The sequence below is a fragment of the Pseudophryne corroboree genome, chromosome 4 (genome assembly GCF_028390025.1).
Source record: "Pseudophryne corroboree isolate aPseCor3 chromosome 4, aPseCor3.hap2, whole genome shotgun sequence".
Classification (NCBI taxonomy): Eukaryota; Metazoa; Chordata; class Amphibia; order Anura; family Myobatrachidae; genus Pseudophryne; species Pseudophryne corroboree.
In genome coordinates this window covers 160,836,346-160,858,464 of record NC_086447.1, presented here as the reverse complement: position 1 = coordinate 160,858,464, position 22,119 = coordinate 160,836,346, and the positions used below count along the sequence as shown (strand labels likewise).

At 45.5% G+C, this 22,119-nt stretch overlaps 1 long non-coding RNA gene and 1 pseudogene across 3 annotated transcripts in view; one reads left to right on the top strand and one right to left on the bottom strand.

The window, feature by feature from the left end:
* Positions 1 to 22,119, bottom strand: part of LOC134909088 (uncharacterized) — a 295,410-nt gene that overhangs the window by 36,030 nt on the left and 237,261 nt on the right. For 2 of the 3 annotated variants that reach the window (XR_010175843.1, XR_010175844.1), the window contains exons 4-5: positions 14,314 to 14,432; positions 10,509 to 10,845 (exon numbers count right to left, since the gene is read on the bottom strand). This is a non-coding gene — a long non-coding RNA (uncharacterized LOC134909088). Of the gene's footprint in view, positions 1 to 9,726; positions 10,846 to 14,313; positions 14,433 to 22,119 lie in introns of those variants that run through there. The other variant, XR_010175842.1, reaches the window with a different exon arrangement.
* On the top strand, positions 12,425 to 12,543 carry LOC134912150 (5S ribosomal RNA; annotated as a pseudogene).

The following is a 22,119-nucleotide window of genomic DNA, read 5'->3' as shown; positions in this document are numbered from 1 at the left end:
GTGGTAAATTACTTATGCCTGGAGAGGCAGAATGATGGAGGAACGAGAGGACACGTAATTGCTTCTCAAATAGACCTGGACACATCCCCGGGTACTTACAGTACACATGTCAGGAGCCGTGTCTCTGGTGTGTGTTTGAGGGCTGCAATGCTACACAATAATGATGCCTGTGCTATCTGATTGGCTGTTTGGCATCTCTGTAACTGACACCACTATCTGAATGGCACCTCTCTCAGTGACAGCACTGTGTGATTGGCTGATTTGCACCTCTCTAACTGACAGCACTTAAGTCACTGGCATTGCAGCCATATGAAGTTGTGTCTACCTATTCACATTGATTAATTGAATGCTGCCAGAAATAAGTTTCCCTTTAGGTTTTTAAAGGGGGAAAAAATAAATGTGTTTAGCTTTATTTAATTTTCTTTAACTTTGCAGTGCTGCCTGGAGTGTGGGCAGGGCTGTGCTGCAGTCAGTAATACTGCATGGAAAAAAACACCAGGAGAAGCAGCTCTCACATCTGCCTTACTGAGGGAGCCATGCCTTGAGCCCATGTGTCAACGAGGCAGAATCAGGACAGCTTGCGGATTAAGGGGTCTATTCATAAAGCAGAGAAAAGTTGCTTTTCTCTGCTTTGGGTTAGTCACAGAGCAGGTTACTTACCACAGAGAAGTTCCTGACTTCTCCATCCGCACCCCCTGCTCCGTGGCTAAATTGTATCACCATGCTTTTGTATGGTGAGTGTGATTCATCTGCTTTCTGCTTCTCGAGTGTGTTCAGATTCGCCATCAGAACTTTGGTTTCGGAAATGGCAGGGAAGCTCGATGCTTCCATGCTCTGCCCGGCACCCGCCACTAGCTCAGCTCCCTGAACTCCCAGAAGACCCAGCTCAGCCGGTGGAGTATGCGCATAAGGGTTCTGCCGGTGGACTACAATCACCGCAGAGTGGACCACAGCTGAAGACGTCGCCGCCAGACCCCTGGAAAGCGGATTGCATTGCCAGAAAGATGAGTATACATAAACTGCTATTTTTCCAAAGCTATATATTGCATCAAACTGATGCGATGTACAGGTATAGTGATAAGTAACAATTCATTTTTTGTTTTGTACATGAAAAGATCCCTAAGTTCATTACATGAAACCCCACCCACCCCCCCCCCCCCCCCCAACACCTTACATTCTTCTGTCCAGTTGTACAGCAGCCCACCACGAGTCTTCAGGGGCTTGAGTGGCTGGCAGTGGTGCCACATAATAGCATTTTGTATTCCTAGCAAAAAAAAGTGAACAGTGGGGGTAATTCAGAGTTGATTGCAGCAGCAAATTTGTTAGCAGTTGGGCAAAACCATGTGCACTGCAGGTGGGGCAGATATAACGTGCAGAGAGACTTCGATTTGGGTGGGTTATTTTGTTTCTTTGCAGAGTAAATACTGACTGCTTTATTTTTACACTGCAATTTAGATTTCAAACTGAACACACCCCACCCAAATCTAACTCCTTCTGCACATGTTACATCTGCCCCCCTGCAGTGCACATGGTTTTGCCTAACTACGAACAAATTTGCAGCTGCGATCAACTCTGAATGACCCCCAGTGATGGCTTACTTTACTGCTCAGCTGTGAGTCAGCTGTCACCTTTTGAAGTTACTTTAGTTAAAACTCTATGCTTGACTGTATTGAAGTCTTAATTTCACTGCCAGGCTGATTCCTCAATGGCTTCCCCCATGACCAGGCACCATAGGCTGCATCCTGATCAGCCTATTTGAGTAAGGGTTGAAAATTATTGTGAGCAAATTCATTTGTCACACAAGCGGTTAAATTCTGACTCAACTACTATAAATAGTGGAAAACATGTAGGCATGGCCGCTGTAAGTTTACTGTATTGCATGTTCTATATATTGGGTGCTAGGCTTTTGCATTGCTCATATATTTTCAATTGTCTTCAATCAATGGAATTGAAGCTATAATACAGCACCTAAATCTAATTAAAAAGATAGCACTGTGCCACCGAGTAATTAGTCATATACCTCTGTGGAAGATGTAAGGGAAAAGCATTATCTGGATATAAGTTCCTTTCATTTGCATTCTAAATGAGATCTGATCTCATACACGTTTCCACCGTGTTTACCCTGCAAGGACTTCTTGCCGTAACTTCTCTCATGCCCCAACCTGCCCCGGATTGACTGGGAATAAATCTTTCTGCAGATGAAACGTTAATTGGAAATGTAGCTCTGGGTCTCCTAGGTGTATACAAATGAGCAGACTTGTTTATGTAGAATGAGAAAAATTAAGAGTTGCACAACAAAGGTAAGAAATGCTGAATAATTACACAGGCTGGGCGGGAGATGGTTTGTGACTGATACAAGGGAGCAGAGACTAAATTATTTGTTGTGTTATGTTTAAAAAATATCATTTAGATATATTAGCTTTTTTTTTTTAGAGCTAATGGCATTACACAGAAGATGACATTAATTATATCACCAGGCTTTTACTCTGGAGTGGAATAAATTCCATTAACATTAAGCATTGTTGATTCATCAAAAAGTGGAATATATTATTCTGTAAATGAGCCAAGCAATAAAGTTCAGTGGTGTTTTGCTCCTTGTATGATAAATAGTCTTATTTTTATTTTGTACAGTATTACGTTCTGTTTGAGGCATGCTGCAGAAATCTAATATGATGTGCAAAAGTGCTTACCACTACATTAGTTCAGTGCTATAATATTACACTGGTATAATGACATAATCCCTGTACTAATAAGGTACTGTATGCAGTGTTAATACATTGAGCAGTGCTCTTATGCTTTTTTCTTGTGAGTCAAAGCTAAACTTTCTCTTACGTCCTAGAGGATGCTTGGGGGTATAGACGGGTCCACTAGGAGCCACTTGCACTTTAAGAGTGGTCCACTAGGAGCCACTGGCACTTTAAGAGTTTAATAGTGTGGGCTGGCTCCTCCCTCTATGCCCAGACTCAGTTTAGAAAATGTGCCCGGAGGAGCCGGTCACAGCTAGGGGAGCTCCATAGGAGTTTTTCTAGTTTTATTATTTTTCTTAGAGTATAGGCACAGGGAGGCTACTGGCAACAGTCTCCCTGCTTCGTGGGACTTAGGGGGGGAGTAGTGTCCAACCCTGAGAGGTTAATGGCCACTATCTCCGCTGACAGGGCACTGAGCACCTGAGGGTGATGGTCGTTAGCCGCCCCAGGCGACCGCTCACTCCCGCAGCATGCCGCCACCCCCTAGCACAGCCAGAAGATTCCGGTGGCGAGTGAGTCACCGGCCCTCACAGCAAGTGGGGAGCCGGTGTGAAGATGGCGGCAACAGGGTGGGAGCGCCAGAGGCTCAGCGGTACACAGTGCTGCGCTTTGAGGGGCGCCCTGAGCCAGTGCCTATACCCTACACTAGTCACCGAGGCTGTTAGGGACCTCGGTAACCCTGCCAGCACATTTCTTCAGGCCAGTATAAAGAAGTGAAAAGCGGGAAGCAGCACAATGTTCAGGGAGTGGAGCTTCTCCTCAGAGCGGACCCAGCAGCGTTCAGCGCCATTTTCCTGCCTGCAGATCCAGTGCAGAGACGCTGACAGGGAAGGCTGTCCCTCCAACCAACGCCAGCTATCCTGTGTGGTACCAGGGGGTTGTAGAAGGGGGGAGGGGGGAGGCTCTAAAATTACTGTGTAGTCTATTAAGGCACACAGTCAGTGCCAGGTAGTTGTACTGTATATATCTACCTTTGGAAGCGCTGTGTGTGTGCTGGCTCCAAGCTCTGTGTTTCTCTGTGGCATACTTAGGAAAATGTCTGACACAGTTTCCCCCTGTGTGTGTGGGGGTGTTTATTTCTCACATAGCCATGTCTATGGACTCTGTGTCTTATGCTGCAGAGGACATTTCCTCTCAGGAGGAATCCATTCCATGTACACAGGACTGTAATGATTTGTCTCAGATCCCTATTACTGAGCCTGAGTGGTTGACCTCTGTTAAGGGAATGATCTCTCTGATCTGTACTAGGGTAGCTCCTAGTGAGACTGAAACACAGGTATTAAAGAAGTCAATGGCAGTTTGGTCAGGTTCTGTCCCTATTCCTTCAAAATCCCCTAGCATATACCCACAAAAACGTGCACTTTCCCAGATTATGCAAGATGACACGGATACCGACTATGACACGGTTGACGGTGATGGGGATGGGGATGTGCTGAGGGGGGTGGCATTCCTGGCTAAGGGGGTGCAGCTCATGATTGAGGCTATTAGAGATGTGTTAAACATTTGTGACACAACACCTGAGCAGGTTGAGGAGGCTTACTTCACAGATACTAAGAAAGCCTCGCTATCCTTCCCTGCATCTAAAGAATTAAACGCTTTATTTGAAAAATCCTGGGAGAACCCGGAGAAAATATTTCAGATCCCCAAAAGGGTTTTGGTTGCCTTTCCTTTCCCTGAGGAGGATAGAAAGAAATGGGAAAACCCACCCATAGTTAACGCGTCTGTTTCCAGACTGTCAAAGAAGGTGGTTTTACCTGTCCCTGGTTCTACAGCATTAAAAGAACTGGCTGATCGTAAGATTGGCACTACACTCAAATCCATTTACACTGCTTCAGGGGTGGCGTTGAGGCCCACTATTGCCTGCATGGATAACTAAAGATATAGTAAAGTGGTCAGGCATGTTACTAGAGGATTTGGATTCAATGGATAGAAGTGACATTGAATTATTTTTACGTAACATACAGGAGTCTGCGGGGTTCATGGTGGAATCCATGAAGGACCTGGGTACGCTGACTGCAAGGGTATCTTCCATGTCTGTGTCAGCTCGCAGGGGTCTCTGGCTACGCTAATGGTCTGCAGACGTGGAATCCAGGAGAAGTGTGGAGAACCTACCCTACACAGGTCAGGCTCTATTTGGGGAAGCATTGGATGCGTGGATTTCCACGGCAACCGCGGGTAAGTCACCTTTTCTTCCCTCAGCTACGCCTTCTACGAAGAAACCCTTTTCTTCATCTGCATCGCAGTTCTTTCGGACCGCTAAGACAAAAAAGTCCAAGCTTCCTACCACCTTCTTTAGAGGTGGTCGTGCAAAATCCAAAAAGCCTGCACCTGCAGGCTCCCAGGACCAGAAACTGGCTTCTGGTTCCTCAAAATCCTCAGCATGATGGTGGACCACACAGCCTGGAGAACGGGCTGGTGGGTGCGAGGCTCAGACATTTCAGCCACGTCTGGGTGTCGTCCGGTCTGGATCCCTGGGTACAGGATATTGTGTCCCAGGGGTACAGACTGGAGTTTCAAGAACTACCGCCGCACCGAATCTTCAAATCAGGCTTGCCAGTTTTGCTGGCAGACAGGGCTATCCTACAGGAAGCCATACAAAAATTGGAAAAGTCACAGGTCATTGTCCCTGTTCCACCTCATGTGCAAACCAAAGGGTATTATTCAAACATTTTCGTGGTACCGAAACCGGATGGTTCGGTCAGACCGATTTTAAACTTGAAATCGTTAAACCCTTATCTGAGGGAGTTCAAATTCAAGATGGAGTCTCTGAGAGCGGTGATCTCAGGTCTGGAGGAGGGAGAGTTTCTGGTATCCCTGGATATCAAGGATGCGTACCTCCACATTCCAATTTGGCCGGCACACCAGGCTTATCTCAGATTTGCGCTGCTGGACTGTCACGATCAGTTCCAGGCGCTGCTATTCAGCCTCTCCACGGCACCGAGGGTGTTCACCAAGATGATGGCAGAGATGATGGTTCTCCTCCGCAGACAGGGGGTGAACATAATTCCATATCTGGATGACCTGCTGATAAAGGCATCGTCCAGGGAGAGGTTGTTACAGTCCATTGCTCTCACGACTCATCTACTCAGGGAGCACGGTTGGATCCTGAACCTTCCGAAGTCTCATTTGGAACCGACAAGGAGATTGTCGTTCCTGGGAATGATCCTCAACACAGAGGTGCAGAGGGTGTTTCTACCAGAGGAGAAAGCGTTGGTGATTCAAACAATAATCCGGGAAGTCCTTAATCCAGCCCGGGTATCGATTCATCAGTGCATTTTCCTTCTGGGGAAGATGGTTGCCTCTTACGAGGGTTTACAGTACGGAAGATTTCATGTTCGGTCATTCCAACTGGATCTCCTAGACAAGTGGTTGGGATCTCACCTACACATGCACCAGAGGATACGTCCGTCGCCGAAAGCAAGGATTTCACTCCTCTGGTGGCTGCAACTGCCTCACCTTCTGGAGGGACGCAGGTTCGGGGGTTCAGAACTGGATCCTTCTAACCATGGATGCAAGTCTCAGAGGTTGGGGCGCAGTCACCCAAGGGAAAACCTTCCAAGGAAGGTGGTCAAGTCAGGAATCCCTTCTTATAATATGCATCCTGGAGCAAAGAGCCGTATACAATGGTCTTCTACAAGCAGCACAATGTCTGCAAGATCAGGCTATTCTAGTGCAGTCGGACAATGTAACGACGGTGGCCTACATAAACCGACAGGGCAGAACAAAGAGCAGAGCTGCAATGTCAGAGGTAACAAAAATCCTTCTCTGGACAGAAAGGCATGCAGTGGCGCTGTCAGCAATCTTCATTCCGGAAGTGGACAATTGGGAAGCGGACTTCCTCAGCAGGCACGATCTCCATCCATAAGAATGGGGCCTCCATCCGGAAGTGTTCACGGAGGTGACCAGTCGTTGGGGCGTACCTCAAATAAACATGATGGCCTTGCGTCTCAACAAGAAACTTCGGAGGTACTGTTCCAGGTCAAGAGACCCACAAGCAGTGGCGGTGGATGCCCTGGTAACACCGTGGGTGTTCAAGTCAGTGTATGTGTTCCCTCCACTTCCACTCATTCCAAGAATTCTAAAGCTTGTAAAAATAACAAGAGTTCGGGCGATCCTCATTGCTCCGGACTGGCCAAGGAGGGCTTGGTACACGGATCTGCTGGATCTCCTACTGGAAGATCCAAGGCCTCTTCCTCTTCGGGAGGATCTTCTACAACAGGGGCCATTCGCTTATCAAGACTTACCACAGCTACGTTTGACGGCATGGAGATTGAACCCCAGATATTAGCTCGGAAGGGCATTCCGAACAGGGTTATTCCTACCCTGATACAGGCTAGGAAAGGAGTTATGTCTAAACATTACCATCGCATTTGGAAAAAGCATGCGTCTTGGTGTGAATCCAAGAAGTTTCCTGCGGTGGAAACTTGGTTGGTTTCTCCTCTTCCTACAAGCAGGTGTGGATATGGGCCTGCGTTTGGGATCCATAAAGGTCCAGATTTTGGCTTTATTCATTTTATTCCAGAGACAATTGGCTGCCCTCCCTGAGGTTCAGACCTTTTTGAAAGGGGTTCTGCACATCCAGACTCCCTTTGTGGCGCCGACGGCACCCTGGGATCTTAACGTGGTGTTGCAGTTCCTGCAATCGGATTGGTTTGAGCCCTCACGTGGAAGGCTGTCACTTTGTTGGCCTTAGCTTCTGCTCAACGTGTGTTGGAGTTGGGGTCCCTACTTAATCTTCCGTGAAGATAGTGCTGAGCTCCGGACACGTCAGCAGTTCCTTCCAAAGGTTGTGTCTGCTTTTCATATCAACCAACCTATTGTGGTGCCAGTGGCTACTGACTCCTCAATTGCATCAAAGTCCTTGGATGTTGTGAGGGCTTTGAAGATCTAGGTGAAGAGGACTGCTCGTCACAGAAAATCGGACTCTCTGTCCTTTATGATCCCAAGAAAATTGGGTATCCTGCTTCTAAGCAGACAATTTCTCGCTGGATCAGGTTCACTATCCAGTATGCATATTCTACGGCAGGATTGCCGTGTCCAACATCTGTTAAGGCCCACTCTACTCGCAAAGTGGGGTCTTCCTAGGCGTTTGCCCGGGTGTATCGGCTTTGCAGCTTTGCCGAGCAGCTACTTGGTCTGGGTCGAACACGTTTGCTAAGTTCTACAAGTTCGATCCGTCTCCTCTGGCACAGTTTCTATACTGAGTCTGGTAGGAGGGACATAGTGGGAGGAGCCAGCCCACACTATTAAACTCTTAAAGTGCCAGTGGCTCCTAGTGGACCCGTCTATACCCCCATGGTACTAATGTGGACCCCAGCATCCTCTCCGGACTACGAAAAACGGATTTACCGGTAGGTAATTAAAATCCTATTTTTTCCATGGCATTGCAGTACTCTCTCTTTTCTAACACACTAAGGGGGTGATTCAGTAAGGATCGCTGATAGAATCCTTACTGCATTTACTCCGATGGTTGGCGCAGGACCCATTCTGTGCATGTACAGAACCTGTCCTGCAATCTCAGCGCAGAAATTCCAACGCCTCTGCCAGGCAGAGGCATTTGCGGGGTGGGACGGGGGCAGGGGCGGCCTGCGTTCGGGAAAACAGGGGGCGTGTCGTCCCATTTTCTAGGAGTGGTGAGGCCAAAGCCGAACCTGACACAGCAATGCTAAGAAAGCTTATGCTCACACAGCCTTCCGTCGCAGATGAACACCGCGGCCGATGGTGCACGTTGGGCATCTCAGATGTGATCACATCGCAAATGCAGGGAGGAGGTGGTATGCACCTCCTCCTTCATTTGCATTGCTAAGGATTGCAATTGCAAAGATGCTGCAAACAGCTTTGCAATTGCAATCCTTAGTGCAGGCATGTGCAAAGTCCGGCCGGGGGGCCTATTGCGGCCCGTGCTGACATTTCCACTGGCCCACAGCCTATGCTCACATATTCTGTCCTGCACACATTTTCACCGGCCCACAGCTTCTGTGTAGCTTGAAGTGGGCGGAGCAGTAGACGCGAGACGCCAGAGGGTGGGACAGCGCAATCCAGTGGCATCCAGCAGCAGCTGATGATGGGGCCCCGCAAGCGTGCATTTACCTTCCCAGGAGAGGCGGAAGGACTTTCCGGCTTTCTTGCTGTCTGGTGCGGGTTAGGGGGTGCTGGCCGCCACTGTGAAGCTGTGAGGTTTTTGCCATCTTTCTGGTGAGTGGCAGGAGTGCTGGATGATGCTGCAGTATGCTGGAGGGGGGATTAGGGGTATTGGCACACTGTGTATGGATGATTCTGGCAGCACTGCTGGGGGCATATAATGTGTATCTGGCACTAGGGGCATTTGTGTATCTGGCAGCACTGCTGGGGGCATATAATGTTTATCCAGCAGCACTGCTGGGGGCATATAATGTGTATCTGGCAGCGCTGCTGGGGGCATATAATGTGTATCTGGTAGCACTGCTGGCGGCATATAATGTGTACCTGGCTGCACTGCTGGGGGCATATAATGTGTATCTGGCAGCACTGCTGGAGGCATATGTGTATCTGGCAGCACTGCTGGGGGCATATGTGTATCTGGCAGCACTGTGGGGGTACATAATGTGTATCTGACACTGGGGGCATTTGTGTATCTGGCAGCACTGCTGGGGGTATTTGTGTATCTGGCAGCACTGCTTGGGTCATATCATGTGTATTTGGCAGCACTCCTGAGGGGCATACTGTATAATGTGTATCTGGCAGCACTGTGGATCATTTGTGTATATGGCAGCACTGATAGGGGTATATAATATGTATCTGGCAGCATTGTAGGGGCATTTGTGTATCTGGCAGCACTGTGGGGGCATTTGTGTATCTGGCAGCACTGGGGCATTTGTGCATCTGGCAGCACTGCTGGGGGCATTTGTATATCTGGTCGGCCCCCACATTTTTGCCTCACCACTTCTGGCCCTCTTTGCAAAAAGTTTGGACACCCCTGCCTTAGTGAATTAGACCCTAAACTCACTTACCAATGGGCAAAAAATGGTGATGCAATGTTGAACGCCAGTCCATTTGCAGACGATATAATGCACTTATAGACATAGGTGCAGTAGGTGTAGGGAGTGGGGCTGCTACTACTTCCCTATTTCCATGTTTTCCCTCTGCACATGCTCTACACATGCTCTGTGCTTTCTTAGCGCTGATGTCAATGCTATACTCATACTCACTGGAGTCAGCTGTTACAGATTCTCACTTAGGGGCCAATTCATGATTACCAGTGATCCCATTACAGATAAGGATGCGCTAGTTTCTGCATATTTTTAGTAATGGGTCCAATCATTATTAAGAGTTGGATGTAGCCACCTAGTGTTCAGGAACTTCTGAAAACTGCCTGCGGAACCTATGCCAACTTCAGTTGGTGTTGTGTCCCTGGGTCCCGCTTCTTCCTATGGAAAGGTTGGCCCTGTTGCGAAGAGTGATCCAATCAGATCCCTCCACCCTCTCCAGCGCTGCATCCCCTTTGGCAGTGCTCATACGTGATCTCCGGTCACACGTGCACAAACTCTGCTAGGTCGGTCTTGGCAATGTAAAATTTCACCACTACTAATTAGTATTTTAGGATCCACTGCTGCAACTTGTGGCAAGTTGGATATGTAATTATAGGGGGCCACACTGCTTCAATAACAAATAGGCCCCTTAGTTTGTTGGCATAATATTCATCAGTCATACTGCAGTTTATTTTGCTGAATAAAATTTTTCTACATTTTTGAATAATAGTAGCCTGTTGTGACGATTACTTACAGTGTTGCCAGTTAAACAAGGAGTGTGGACTCACAGGAAGGGAGCGTGGCCGCATTGCTGTATACAGTATTAGCAGTATCTAGAATCTCCCGTAATTCTTCTGGGCGTCGAGCTTTTAGCCATGTGGCTCCAACTCTATAGAACTCACTTCCCCGCATAGTGCGAGAGGCCCCCACTCTAGAATCCTTCAAAAATGAGCTCAAGACTTTCCTGTTTACTCAAGCTTTTCCATAATTGTCCTTTTAATATCTCCATGCTCTCTGTACTTATGAAAAGCTCTTCTGTTCTTCATTGTTTCTGTACTGTATTATGTTAATTCTGTTAAGTGCCTTGAGCCCTATTGGAGAAAGCGAACTATATAAATAATTATTATTTATTATTATTATTATTATTATTATTATTATTATTAGTGACCGCCATATGCTACAGACAACAGTGTTAACCACCAAAAAATACAGACGGCATTAGTGGTGGCTATACACTACACACAGCATTAGCAACTGTGTTATACTACAAGCAGCATTACTGACCACCATAAAACACAGACATCATTAATTACAGCTATACACTACACATAGCATTAGTGACCACCATACACTACAGGCAGTATTACTGAACACAATAAAATACAGACAGCAATAGTGGGCGCTATAAACTACACATAGCATCAGTGACCCCAATACACTACAGACAGCATTAATGACCACCATTAAATACAGACAGCAATAGTGACCGCTATACACTACACACAGCATTAGTGACCATCATAAAATACAGACTGCATTATCACAAAATACAAACAGCATTAGTGACCCCCAGCTCTCAGTCTCATATATATATATATATATATATATATATTGGGTGGTGGGGGTATGGCGCCACAGGTATATGTGAGCAGATACTTATTAAAATATAATAAAAAATAGTTAAAGACACTCCTTTAAAAATGTAAGGTGTCTGCTAACCCCTAAGTACTCAGCAGTGATAAGCTGCCTTTCGAGTTTTAGGTGTGGAGAGGGGGGATAGGGGTACCAGCGACTTTCAGTGTCTAGTATATTAATTTACTATGAAGAATATAGCAGGATACGGTTTTGGAAACAAAAAGGTAACAAAAATATTTATTTATACAGTTTAGGATATAATGATGGGATAAAAAAGTAGACAAAAAACAGGATAAGACAGTAAAAAATACTAAAATATAAAGCTAAAATTATATGCTTAAGCTAGAACCCTAAATCGCGTAAAATCAATAAAACAAATCTCAGGCTGATAAAAGTATTTTAGGATAAGAAAATGATGCTTATCTTTAAAAATGGAGAGTCAATAGAGGTACACCCAACGCGTTTCGTCCTTAGACTTCATCAAGGGGTAAAGGACTAGTGTGCAAACACTCTTATTTATAGCAGCAGTAATTAAGGAGGAATGTCTGTGACATCACTTCCTGTTATAGCTAACATTCAAAATTCTAGCACAAACTTAGTTGTAGATGTAGGCAGTAGGTATGGCTACTTGTAATGAGCCTAACTATAGTTTAAAATTTGAAAAACGAGAGATATGCATGGAGAAATCATTAAAAAATAGGACAGGACGCTATTCACGTCATTTCCGCCCCACTTCCTGTAAGCCATCGAGCATGTAACCAGTGGCGACAGGGGTGGAGATTTGGCCAAGAAGCTCTCCCAAAGAGAAATGTTCTGGATTTTCCAATTGAAAACTGCACACCCTCTAGGCTTCAACGAAGGATACGAAATTGCACCCTTTCTCTGACAGAGGCATCGACAACCAAGCAACTATGAATGTTTTTATTATATTTAATTCCTTTGGCACTTCGCACTTTTATAAATAAGTCTCTAAGTCAGAATGTCAAATATTCCTAATAAAAACCTGTTACTGTGTGAATAAGTCATTTCGCCAATGAATACAGTCACACCGCACTGGCACACGCCCAATCTCGTCCGATCTTGGAAGCTAAGCAGTGTTGGGCCCAATCAGTACCAAGTGGGTAACCACTTGAGAAGATTGGGTACTGTATAAGGGTAGACCAGCGAACTCGTAACGGTGATAGTACAGAGGAATATTGACACACGTATAATCCACTTTCTGCACAAATGTTATATCCCATCACACACTTATTATCCATATAATTATAATCCAGTGGAATCTTCCTAACGCCTAGTCATAAAATAACACCCCACCCTCTAGATACTTCTTCACGACTATTATATTAATCACACTTATTTTACTATCTAAGATTTCCACCTTATCCCATAAAGGACATTGTCACACCACGTCCCCTATATCACATTATCCGCACATTATCCTAATAATTCCACACCAGCTAATCACTTATTCTATTTATATCTTGTTTATTTAATTCATGTAATATTGCATCGATCATCCAATATACTCTTAATATACACATGCATCTCCCTCGTCCCTTCAACTGAAGGATTAAATAGATATAAGTACTCTCTGCGCAATAATACCAATTTATAACAAATATTTAGAAGTCAGAAATAGCACTAGGTCTAACCTGGGTGCAAATTATATAATCCATATTGAGTCCACTATATAACCGATATATTATATACTATGCGTAATAATAGTTTCTTTAAACTCATTACAATAACAAATATTAATATGTGCGTTTGTTTTATTCATTTTTGAGCTGCCTCTGCACCTCAAACATAAGGAAGTGTCCGTGATTCAAAGGCTCCTTGAAGATGGCTGCCGTATGGGCTGAAAACACAGTCTAGAACCACTACAAAGATGGCCGCCGCATCCCTGTATTTCAAGCCTCGAACCACAAATCACCATGGAAACGCTGGGGCTAGCCGTGATAAGACACAACACACCCGCCCAGCCGGAAGATGGGCAAAAAGGACATCTACGCCTAACCGGAAGAAGGGCAAAACCATTACAGTACGAGGACGGCTACCGGAAGTAGCGCATGGCGCGCATGCGCAACGAGACACTGACGATACAGGAAGTGGGGCGGAAATGACGTGAATAGCGTCCTGTCCTATTTTTTAATGATTTCTCCATGCATATCTCTCGTTTTTCAAATTTTAAACTATAGTTAGGCTCATTACAAGTAGCCATACCTACTGCCTACATCTACAACTAAGTTTGTGCTAGAATTTTGAATGTTAGCTATAACAGGAAGTGATGTCACAGACATTCCTCCTTAATTACTGCTGCTATAAATAAGAGTGTTTGCACACTAGTCCTTTACCCCTTGATGAAGTCTAAGGACGAAACGCGTTGGGTGTACCTCTATTGACTCTCCATTTTTAAAGATAAGCATCATTTTCTTATCCTAAAATACTTTTATCAGCCTGAGATTTGTTTTATTGATTTTACGCGATTTAGGGTTCTAGCTTAAGCATATAATTTTAGCTTTATATTTTAGTATTTTTTACTGTCTTATCCTGTTTTTTGTCTACTTTTTTATCCCATCATTATATCCTAAACTGTATAAATAAATATTTTTGTTACCTTTTTGTTTCCAAAACCGTATCCTGCTATATTCTTCATAGTAAATTAATATACTAGACACTGAAAGTCGCTGGTACCCCTATCCCCCCTCTCCATATATATATATATATGCAATTGTGGCAGCACTCCCAATGAGTTAATAACTTGGCCAGTGCACTCCTTAGTAACCTGGCAGTGTTACCGAATAGATGCAGAACACTGAAGGCGGCACTCGGATAAATTCCACGTTCAGACACAGGTAATGTTCAACGTTTCGAGGTTCTTTAATTACTTCATCATCAGGATAAACATATAGATAAAAACATACCTTATATAAGGTGCCTCCACCACGTGTAGACGTCCTGGCATGCGGGTCCGGTGTGTAGACGCACACAGATTGCGTCACCTTCCTTTGCCCGTTACCATGGACGCCTAGTTATACATAAACTAAAACAAGAAAAACTGATAAAGCAGACGCAGAAGATGTAAACTAGCATATTACATATATACAATAAAATGAGGGCAGGAGTATTGATAGTATATCACAACAATCCTATACAAAACTCATGAAAAGCAAGGACAGCACGAATAACAGCCCATATGATATATATTCTTTGTATACTTTGTAGATCTTAATACAGGTATACTTTAAATCACTGTTATAACAGTTTACACAAAAGAAAATGTACCTGTACCGCACTGAACCAGAAACTGATACCTCAAGTAAATAATATGAAAAATCAGGCACATAATAAAAAGAATCTATGTATCACAACAAGATACAAACACGTTATTGATGTAGCTGTAAGAAGCAATATAAACCTAGTGTTTCGTTAAAACCACCAGGGGATAAGGTGCCCAATTCATGTATCCACCTGCACTCCCTTTTAAGTAGGTTTAATGATCTATTGTCACCACATAGGGCAGCTGGCACATGATCGATGATCATATGTCACAATGTCGCCAAACTGTGTGGGGCTGTCAAAAAATGACATGCCACTGGTTGATCACAATGTCCCGTGGCAATAGCAGATCTAATGGAATACTTGTGATTGGCAATCCGTTCCCTAAGGGACCGGTCAGTCTTCCCAACGTAGGTAGGGCCACATGGACAACAAATCATATAAATGATGAGCTTGGTGGTACGGGTCACCCTATGCTTGATCTCATATTTTCTACCACTATGTGGATGTCGAAAGAATATCTTCCGAACATTACCTGTGTCGGAACGTGGAATTTATTCGAGTGCCGCCTTCAGTGTTCTGTATATATATCAGTGGCGTGCGGTGAGGTCAGAGGCTTGTGAGGCACTACAGCCATAAAGTCAGCTGAATCCTGCTGATGGCCCTTACTGCCGCCGAGCCAATGTCCGCTACTTGCCCTGAGCCGCTGCCTGCTGCCACCAATGGCTTACAAACTCACCCACCATCAACTGACCCAGCCCTCCGCCACTAATTTGCATCTCAGTCCGATGCCGCCAATGCCTGCTGCCTACCTGCTCATCATACTTGTGATATATTGTACATTTGTATAGAAAAAATAAATAAAAATTAGTGTTTGGGACTGGGAAGGGAATGGGAGGAGGACATGAATGCAATTTTGTTGTCCAGGGCTTCCATTAACTTAATGGAAAAAGGTCTGAATGGGTTAAAAAAATGTAAAAAAAAAATGCGTGAGGTCCCCCCTCCAAAGTATAACCAGCCTCGGGCTCTTTAAGCCGGTCCTGGTTGTTTAAATACCAGGAAAAAATTGAACAGGGGTTCCCCGTATTTAGACAACCAGCACCAGGCTCTTAGTCCAGTCCTGGTTCCAAAAATACGGGGGACAAAAGATTTTGGGGTCCCCCGTATTTTTAAAACCAGCACTGGGCTCCACTAGCCAGGGACATAATGCCACAGCCGGGGGACACATTTATGTAGGTCCCTGCGGCCGTGGCATTACCCCCCCCCAAACTAGTCACCCCTGGCCGGGGTTCCCTGGAGGAGTGGGGACCCCTTAAATCAATGGGTTCCCCCCCCCAGGCACCCAAGGGCCAGGGGTGAAGCCCGAGGCTGTCCCCAGCACCCCTGGGCGGTGGGTGCCGGGCTGATAGCCATGTTTGTAAAAAAAAAAAAAAGAGTATTGGTTTTTGTTGTGGAACTACAAGGCCCAGCAAGCCTCCCCCGCTTGCTGGTGCTTGGGGAATCTCAAGTACCAGCATGCGAGGAAATAACGGGCCCGCTGGTACCTGTAGTTCTACAAAAAAAAAAACCCAAATAAAAACACAACACACACCGTGAAAGTAAAAGTTTATTAAAAACACACTTACACACTTACACATACTTACCTACATCCCACGCCAGTCACGTCCACTTGTCCAGTAGAATCCATTAGGGGTACCTGTAAAAATTCAAATGATGCTTACATACTTCAATGCACAGGCCGGGGGAAAGGGGGGGGGCGAGAGAGAGAGATAGAGAGGAGAGAGAGAGAGGAGAGAGAGATGTGCGCTTTACTCACCACAGGCGCCTCTCGCTGTCCCTGCACTCCGGACGCGGCTCCGCTGCAGACAGACACCTGGTGCTGAGGCTGGACTGAACTTTCAGCACTTGCCTTACAGACGCCGGCTCCGGGAGCGCTGCCGCCGCTGTCTTGTACACAGGGTCCCAGGGATGATCGCCAGCAGGCAGCAGCAGGTGATAGAGTACGGGGGGGATGAAGGGAGGGGAGCAGCTTACTGTCCCGCCGCCTCGTATGGATGATTGGAGCAGTGGATCCAGCACTGTCCAATAATTTCTGCCTTGCTGACAGTGATGTCAGCGAGGCACTTCTATAGTTGCCGCTTTGCCTATCTTTTTCAATGGGCTTTTACAGCCCAGTTCTTGGCCCCGCCCCCCGCTTCATCCCCGTTTCCATTATCTACGGGAGGCACTGCTATCAGTGCCTCCCAAACCTATTTAAAGCCCTAAAATTATTAGAATAAAATAAAGAACATACTTAGGACACATACATAAGTATCTTCTTTCTGTTATTTTAATAGTTAATCACAGGGGAGGCACTGCCTCCCCTGACTACACGTCCCTGATATATATATATATATATATATATATATATATATAGTAGAATCCAAACGCCACGGCACTCCGATGACCAATCTAGGTCTGACTATGCTTCGGTGCGCTCCTTAAGGGGATTGCACCCCTATGTATGCAGACAAATGGAGAGAGGCTGCACTCAGGAGACTACAAAGCACCACCAAAACATAGTGTTTAATATGTCAAACACTATGTTTTGGTGATGCTTAAACTCTGTGTAGTCAAGTTCTGAGTACCACCTCTCTCCATTTGTCTGTCATATATATATATATATATATATATATATATTCTACAGTCTATATATATATATATACTGTATGTATATATATATATATATATATATATATATATTAGTGCTGGGCAATGATTACAATTTCTAATCGCGATTAATCGCAGGATCGTATTGTTGGGCACTAAAGTCAATAATGAATTCCAAAGTGGTGTATTGCGCACTTTTAGTACTTCTGTATGAACACCAGTGCAATAACATTTGGTTTGCAGTTTTCCTTTTACACAGTAGCATTAAAAACAGAAAGACAGAAAAAAAATTTGCGTGAGGTCCCCCCTCCTATGTGTAACCAGCCTCGGGCTCTTTGAGCCGGTCCTGGCTGTAAAAATACAGGGGGGAAAAGATAGCCGCGCTCTCCTCCTGACAGCTGAGACACGCTGCCGCTGGACTGAGTGGCAGCGTGTCTCAGTGACACCAGCACCGGGCTCCACTAGCCAGAGAGATAATGCCACAGCCGGGGGACACTTTTATATAGGTCCCTGCAGCCGTGGCATTACCCCCCCCAACTAGTCACCCCTGGCCGGGGTTCCCTGGAGGAGTGGGAACCCCTTAATCAAGGGTTCCCCCCCTCCAGCCACCCAAGGGCCAGGGGTGAAGCCCGAGGATGTCCCCCCCCCCCCATCCGTGGGCAGTGGATGGGAGGCTGATAGCCTTTGTGTAAAAAATAGAATATTGTTTTTTTGTGGTAGAACTACAAGTCCCAGCAAGCCTCCCCCGCAAGCGGGTACTTGGAGAACCACAAGTACCAGCATGCGGGGAAATAACGGGTCCGCTGGTACCTGTAGTTCTACTACAAAAAAAAAAAACACGCACACACCGTGAAAGTACAACTTTATTACATACATGCACACCTACATACACACATACTTACCTATGTTGACACGGAGCCCCTCGGTCCTCTTCTCCAGTAGAATCCACGGGGTACCTGAAAAAAAAAAATTATACTCACAAACCATCCTGTGTAGATCAGTCCTCTTTTTTTCCAACGTAATCCACAAACTTGATTAAAATAAAAGCACAGAAGCCCGATCCACGCGACTAAAGGGGTTCCATGTTAACACATGGAACCCCTTTTTCAGAATGTCGGGAACCCCCGTGACTTCTGTCACTGAAGGTCCCTGTAGCCAATCAGGGAGCGCCACATCATGGCACTCTCCAGATTGGCTGTGCACTCCTGCCCTGTCAATCAGGACGAGCGCACTGCCTAGAATGGAGGGGAGCGCTCCTCCATTCTAGTCAATGATGGGAACTTTGCGGTCTGCAGTAGACCGCGAGGTTAATTGGCGTCGCTCTTGTGGGTGACAAGCTTACCGGAGCCTCAGTCTCAAGAGGTTTTGGCGGCTGGCGGCTTCCTCTTCTCCGGCGGCATCCAGCGGCTTCTCCATCCAGGGGGTCAGATGAATTACTGCTTCCGGCCCACCAGCAGCGTTAACTCCGTTAAAAATATTAATCGCCGTTATTGTCTTATGGAGTTAACGCGTTAATAACGCGTTAACTTGCCCAGCACTAATATAAATATATATATGTATATATATATATATATATATATATATATATATATATATATTTAGAGAGAGAGAGAGGCAGCACTCATGGCACTATTGAACACGCAGAGGTTTCAAGATCTATCCAATGTATTAAAATGATCTGAAGGGTTGGAGTTACCTTACAGTTGCTGGGGGATGTTTACTAAGTAGTGATAAAAGCGGAGAAGTGAGCCAGTGGAGAAGTTGCCCCATCAACCAATCAGCAGCTCTGTATAACTTTATAGTATGCAAATTATAGATGTTACTTCAGTGCTGATTGGTTGCCATGGGCACTTCTCCACTGGCTCACTTCTCCGCTCTTATCACTGCTTAGTAAATGTCCCCCTCAGAGTGTGTGTAACAGTCCAGATTTGTAGTTCAGTGACTACTGTTAAAGAGAGGGCACTGGGCCAAGCAGATATATAGATATATAAAACCATGGGTCCCATTTATGAACAAATGATGAGGGTTTTAGCACTCTTTACTGGTGTTTAATTGAGTTGCTGCTATACAGCAACTAGAGATGAGCAGGTTCGGTTCCCTGAATACTGAACACCCCCCCCAACTTCACTACCCGAGCCCGGATCAGAGTCAGGAACGGGTTTTCCCACCTGACTCGAAAACCAGAACGAGGCAAAACGTCATCATCCCGCTGTCGGATTCTCGCGGAGTGTCTCCGTCCTCAGGGTCCTGCATCAGTTCAGTGGTAATGTCTTGTGCTACATCAGCCCAGTCACAGTGGTGATGTCCTCTGCTGTCATATGTCCAGTGCTGCTGTATAAGTCCAGTCCAGTGATGCTGTGTTGTGCTGCATCAGTCCAGTGGTGGTGTCTTGTGCTGCATCAGTCCAGACACAGTGGTGGTGTCCTCTGCTGCCATATATCCAGTGCTGCTGTATAAATCCAGTCCATTGCAGTGGTGCTGTGTTGTCCTGCATCAGTTCAGTGGTGGTGTATTGTGCTGCATCAGTCCAGTCACAGTGGTGGTGTCCTCTGCTGCCATATGTCCAGTGCTGCTGTATAAGTCCAGTCCATTGCAGTGGTGCAGTGTTATCCTCCATCAGTCCAGTGGTGGTGTCCCTGTGCTGCTGTATATGTCCAGTGGTACTGCCGTATATGTCCAGTGAAAGTGCCGTACATGTTCAGTGATACTGCCGTATATGTCCAGCAGTAATGCCGTATAAATCCAGTGATTCTGCCATATATGTCCAGTGGTACTGCCATATAATTCTAGTGCTACTGGCATATAAATCCAGTCCAGTGATACTGCCGTATATGTCCAGTGATACTGCCGTATATGTCCAGTGGTACTGGTGTATAATTCCAGCGGTACTGGCGTATAAATCTAGTCGAGTGATACTGCCGTATATGTCCAGTGGTACTGTCGTATAATTTCAGTGGTACTGCCGTATAATTCCAGTGATACTGCCGTATAATTCCAGTGGTACTGGCGTATAATTCCAGCGGTACTGGTGTATAATTCCAGCGGTACTGGCATATAAATCCAGTCCAGTGATACTGCCGTATATGTCCAGTGGTCATGCCGTATAAATCCAGTGGTACTGGCATATAAATCCAGTCCAGTGATACTGCCGTATATGTCCAGTGGTACTGCCGTATAAATCCAGTGATACTGCCATATATGTCCAGTGGTACTGCTGTATAAATCCAGTGGTACTGTCATAAAAATCCAGTCCAGTGATACTGCTATAAATGTCCAGTGGTACTGCCGTATAATTCCAGTCATACTGCCGTATAATTCCAGTGGTACTGGCGTATAAATCCAGTCCAGTGATACTGCCGTATATGTCCAGTGGTACTGCCATATAATTCCAGTGATACTGCTGTATATGTCCAGTGGTACTGCCATATATGTCCAGTGGTACTGGCGTATAAATCCAGTCCAGTGATACTGCCGTATATGTCCAGTGATACTGCCGTATATGTCCAGCGGCACTGCCGTATAAATCCAGCGATACTGCCGTATATGTCCAGTGATACTGCCGTATATGTCCAGTGATACTGCTGTATATGTCCACTAGTACTGGCGTATAAATCCAGTAGTACTGGCATATAAATCAAGTTCAGTGATACTGCCGTATATGTCCAGTGGTACTGCTGTATATGTCCAGTGGTACTGCCGTATAAATCCAGCGATACTGACGTATATGTCCAGTGGTTCTGCTGTATAAATCCAGTCCATTGATACTGCCATATATGTCCAGTGGTACTGCCGTATAATTCCAGTGATACTGCTGTATATGTCCAGTGGTACTGGCGTATAAATCCAGTCCAGTGATACTGCTGTATAATTCCAGTGATACTGCCGTATAATTACAGTGATACTGATGTGTAATTACAGTGGTACTGGCATAAAAGTCCAGTGGTACTGGCGTATAAATCCAGTCCAGTGGTACTGCCGTATAATTCCAGTGATACTGATGTATAATTCCAGTGGTACTGGCGTATAAATCCAGTGATACTGCCGTATAAATCTAGTCCAGTGGTACTGCAGTATAAGTCTAGTGGTACTGCCGTATAATTCCAGTGATACTGCCATATGATTCCAGTGATACTGCCGTATAATTCCAGTGGTACTGGCGTATAAGTCTAGTGATACTGCCGTATAAATCGAGTCCAGTGGTACTGCCGTATAAGTCCAGTGGTACTGCCGTATAAGTCCAGTGGTACTGCCGTATAATTCCAGTGATACTGCCGTATAATTCCAGTGATACTGCCGTATAATTCCAGTGATACTGCCGTATAATTCCAGTGATACTACCGTATAATTCCAGTGGTACTGCCGTATACGTCCAGTCCAGTGGTGCTGCCAAAAAGGTTCAGTGGTGCTGTCCTGTGCTGTATATTATTTACTCCAATAAAGGGGTTATTAATATTTAATCAAATAATTTTCACAGGGTTTGCCCTGTGTAGTGTAGAGGTACGCTCTCCTGTACTGTATATTGTTATATGACTCCAGAAAAATAACGGAGAACAAAAATTTGGAGGATAAAATAGGGAAAGATCAAGAACCACTTCCTCCTAGTGCTGAAGCTGCTGCCACTAGTCATGATAGACGATGAAATGCCATCAACGTCGTCTGCCAAGGCCAATGCCCAATGTGATAGTAGAGGGCATGTAAAATCCAAAAAGCCAAAGTTCAGTAAAAAGACCCCCAAAAATAAATTGAAATGGAGAGAAACGTAAGCTTGCCAATATGCCATTTACGACACGGAGTGGCAAGGA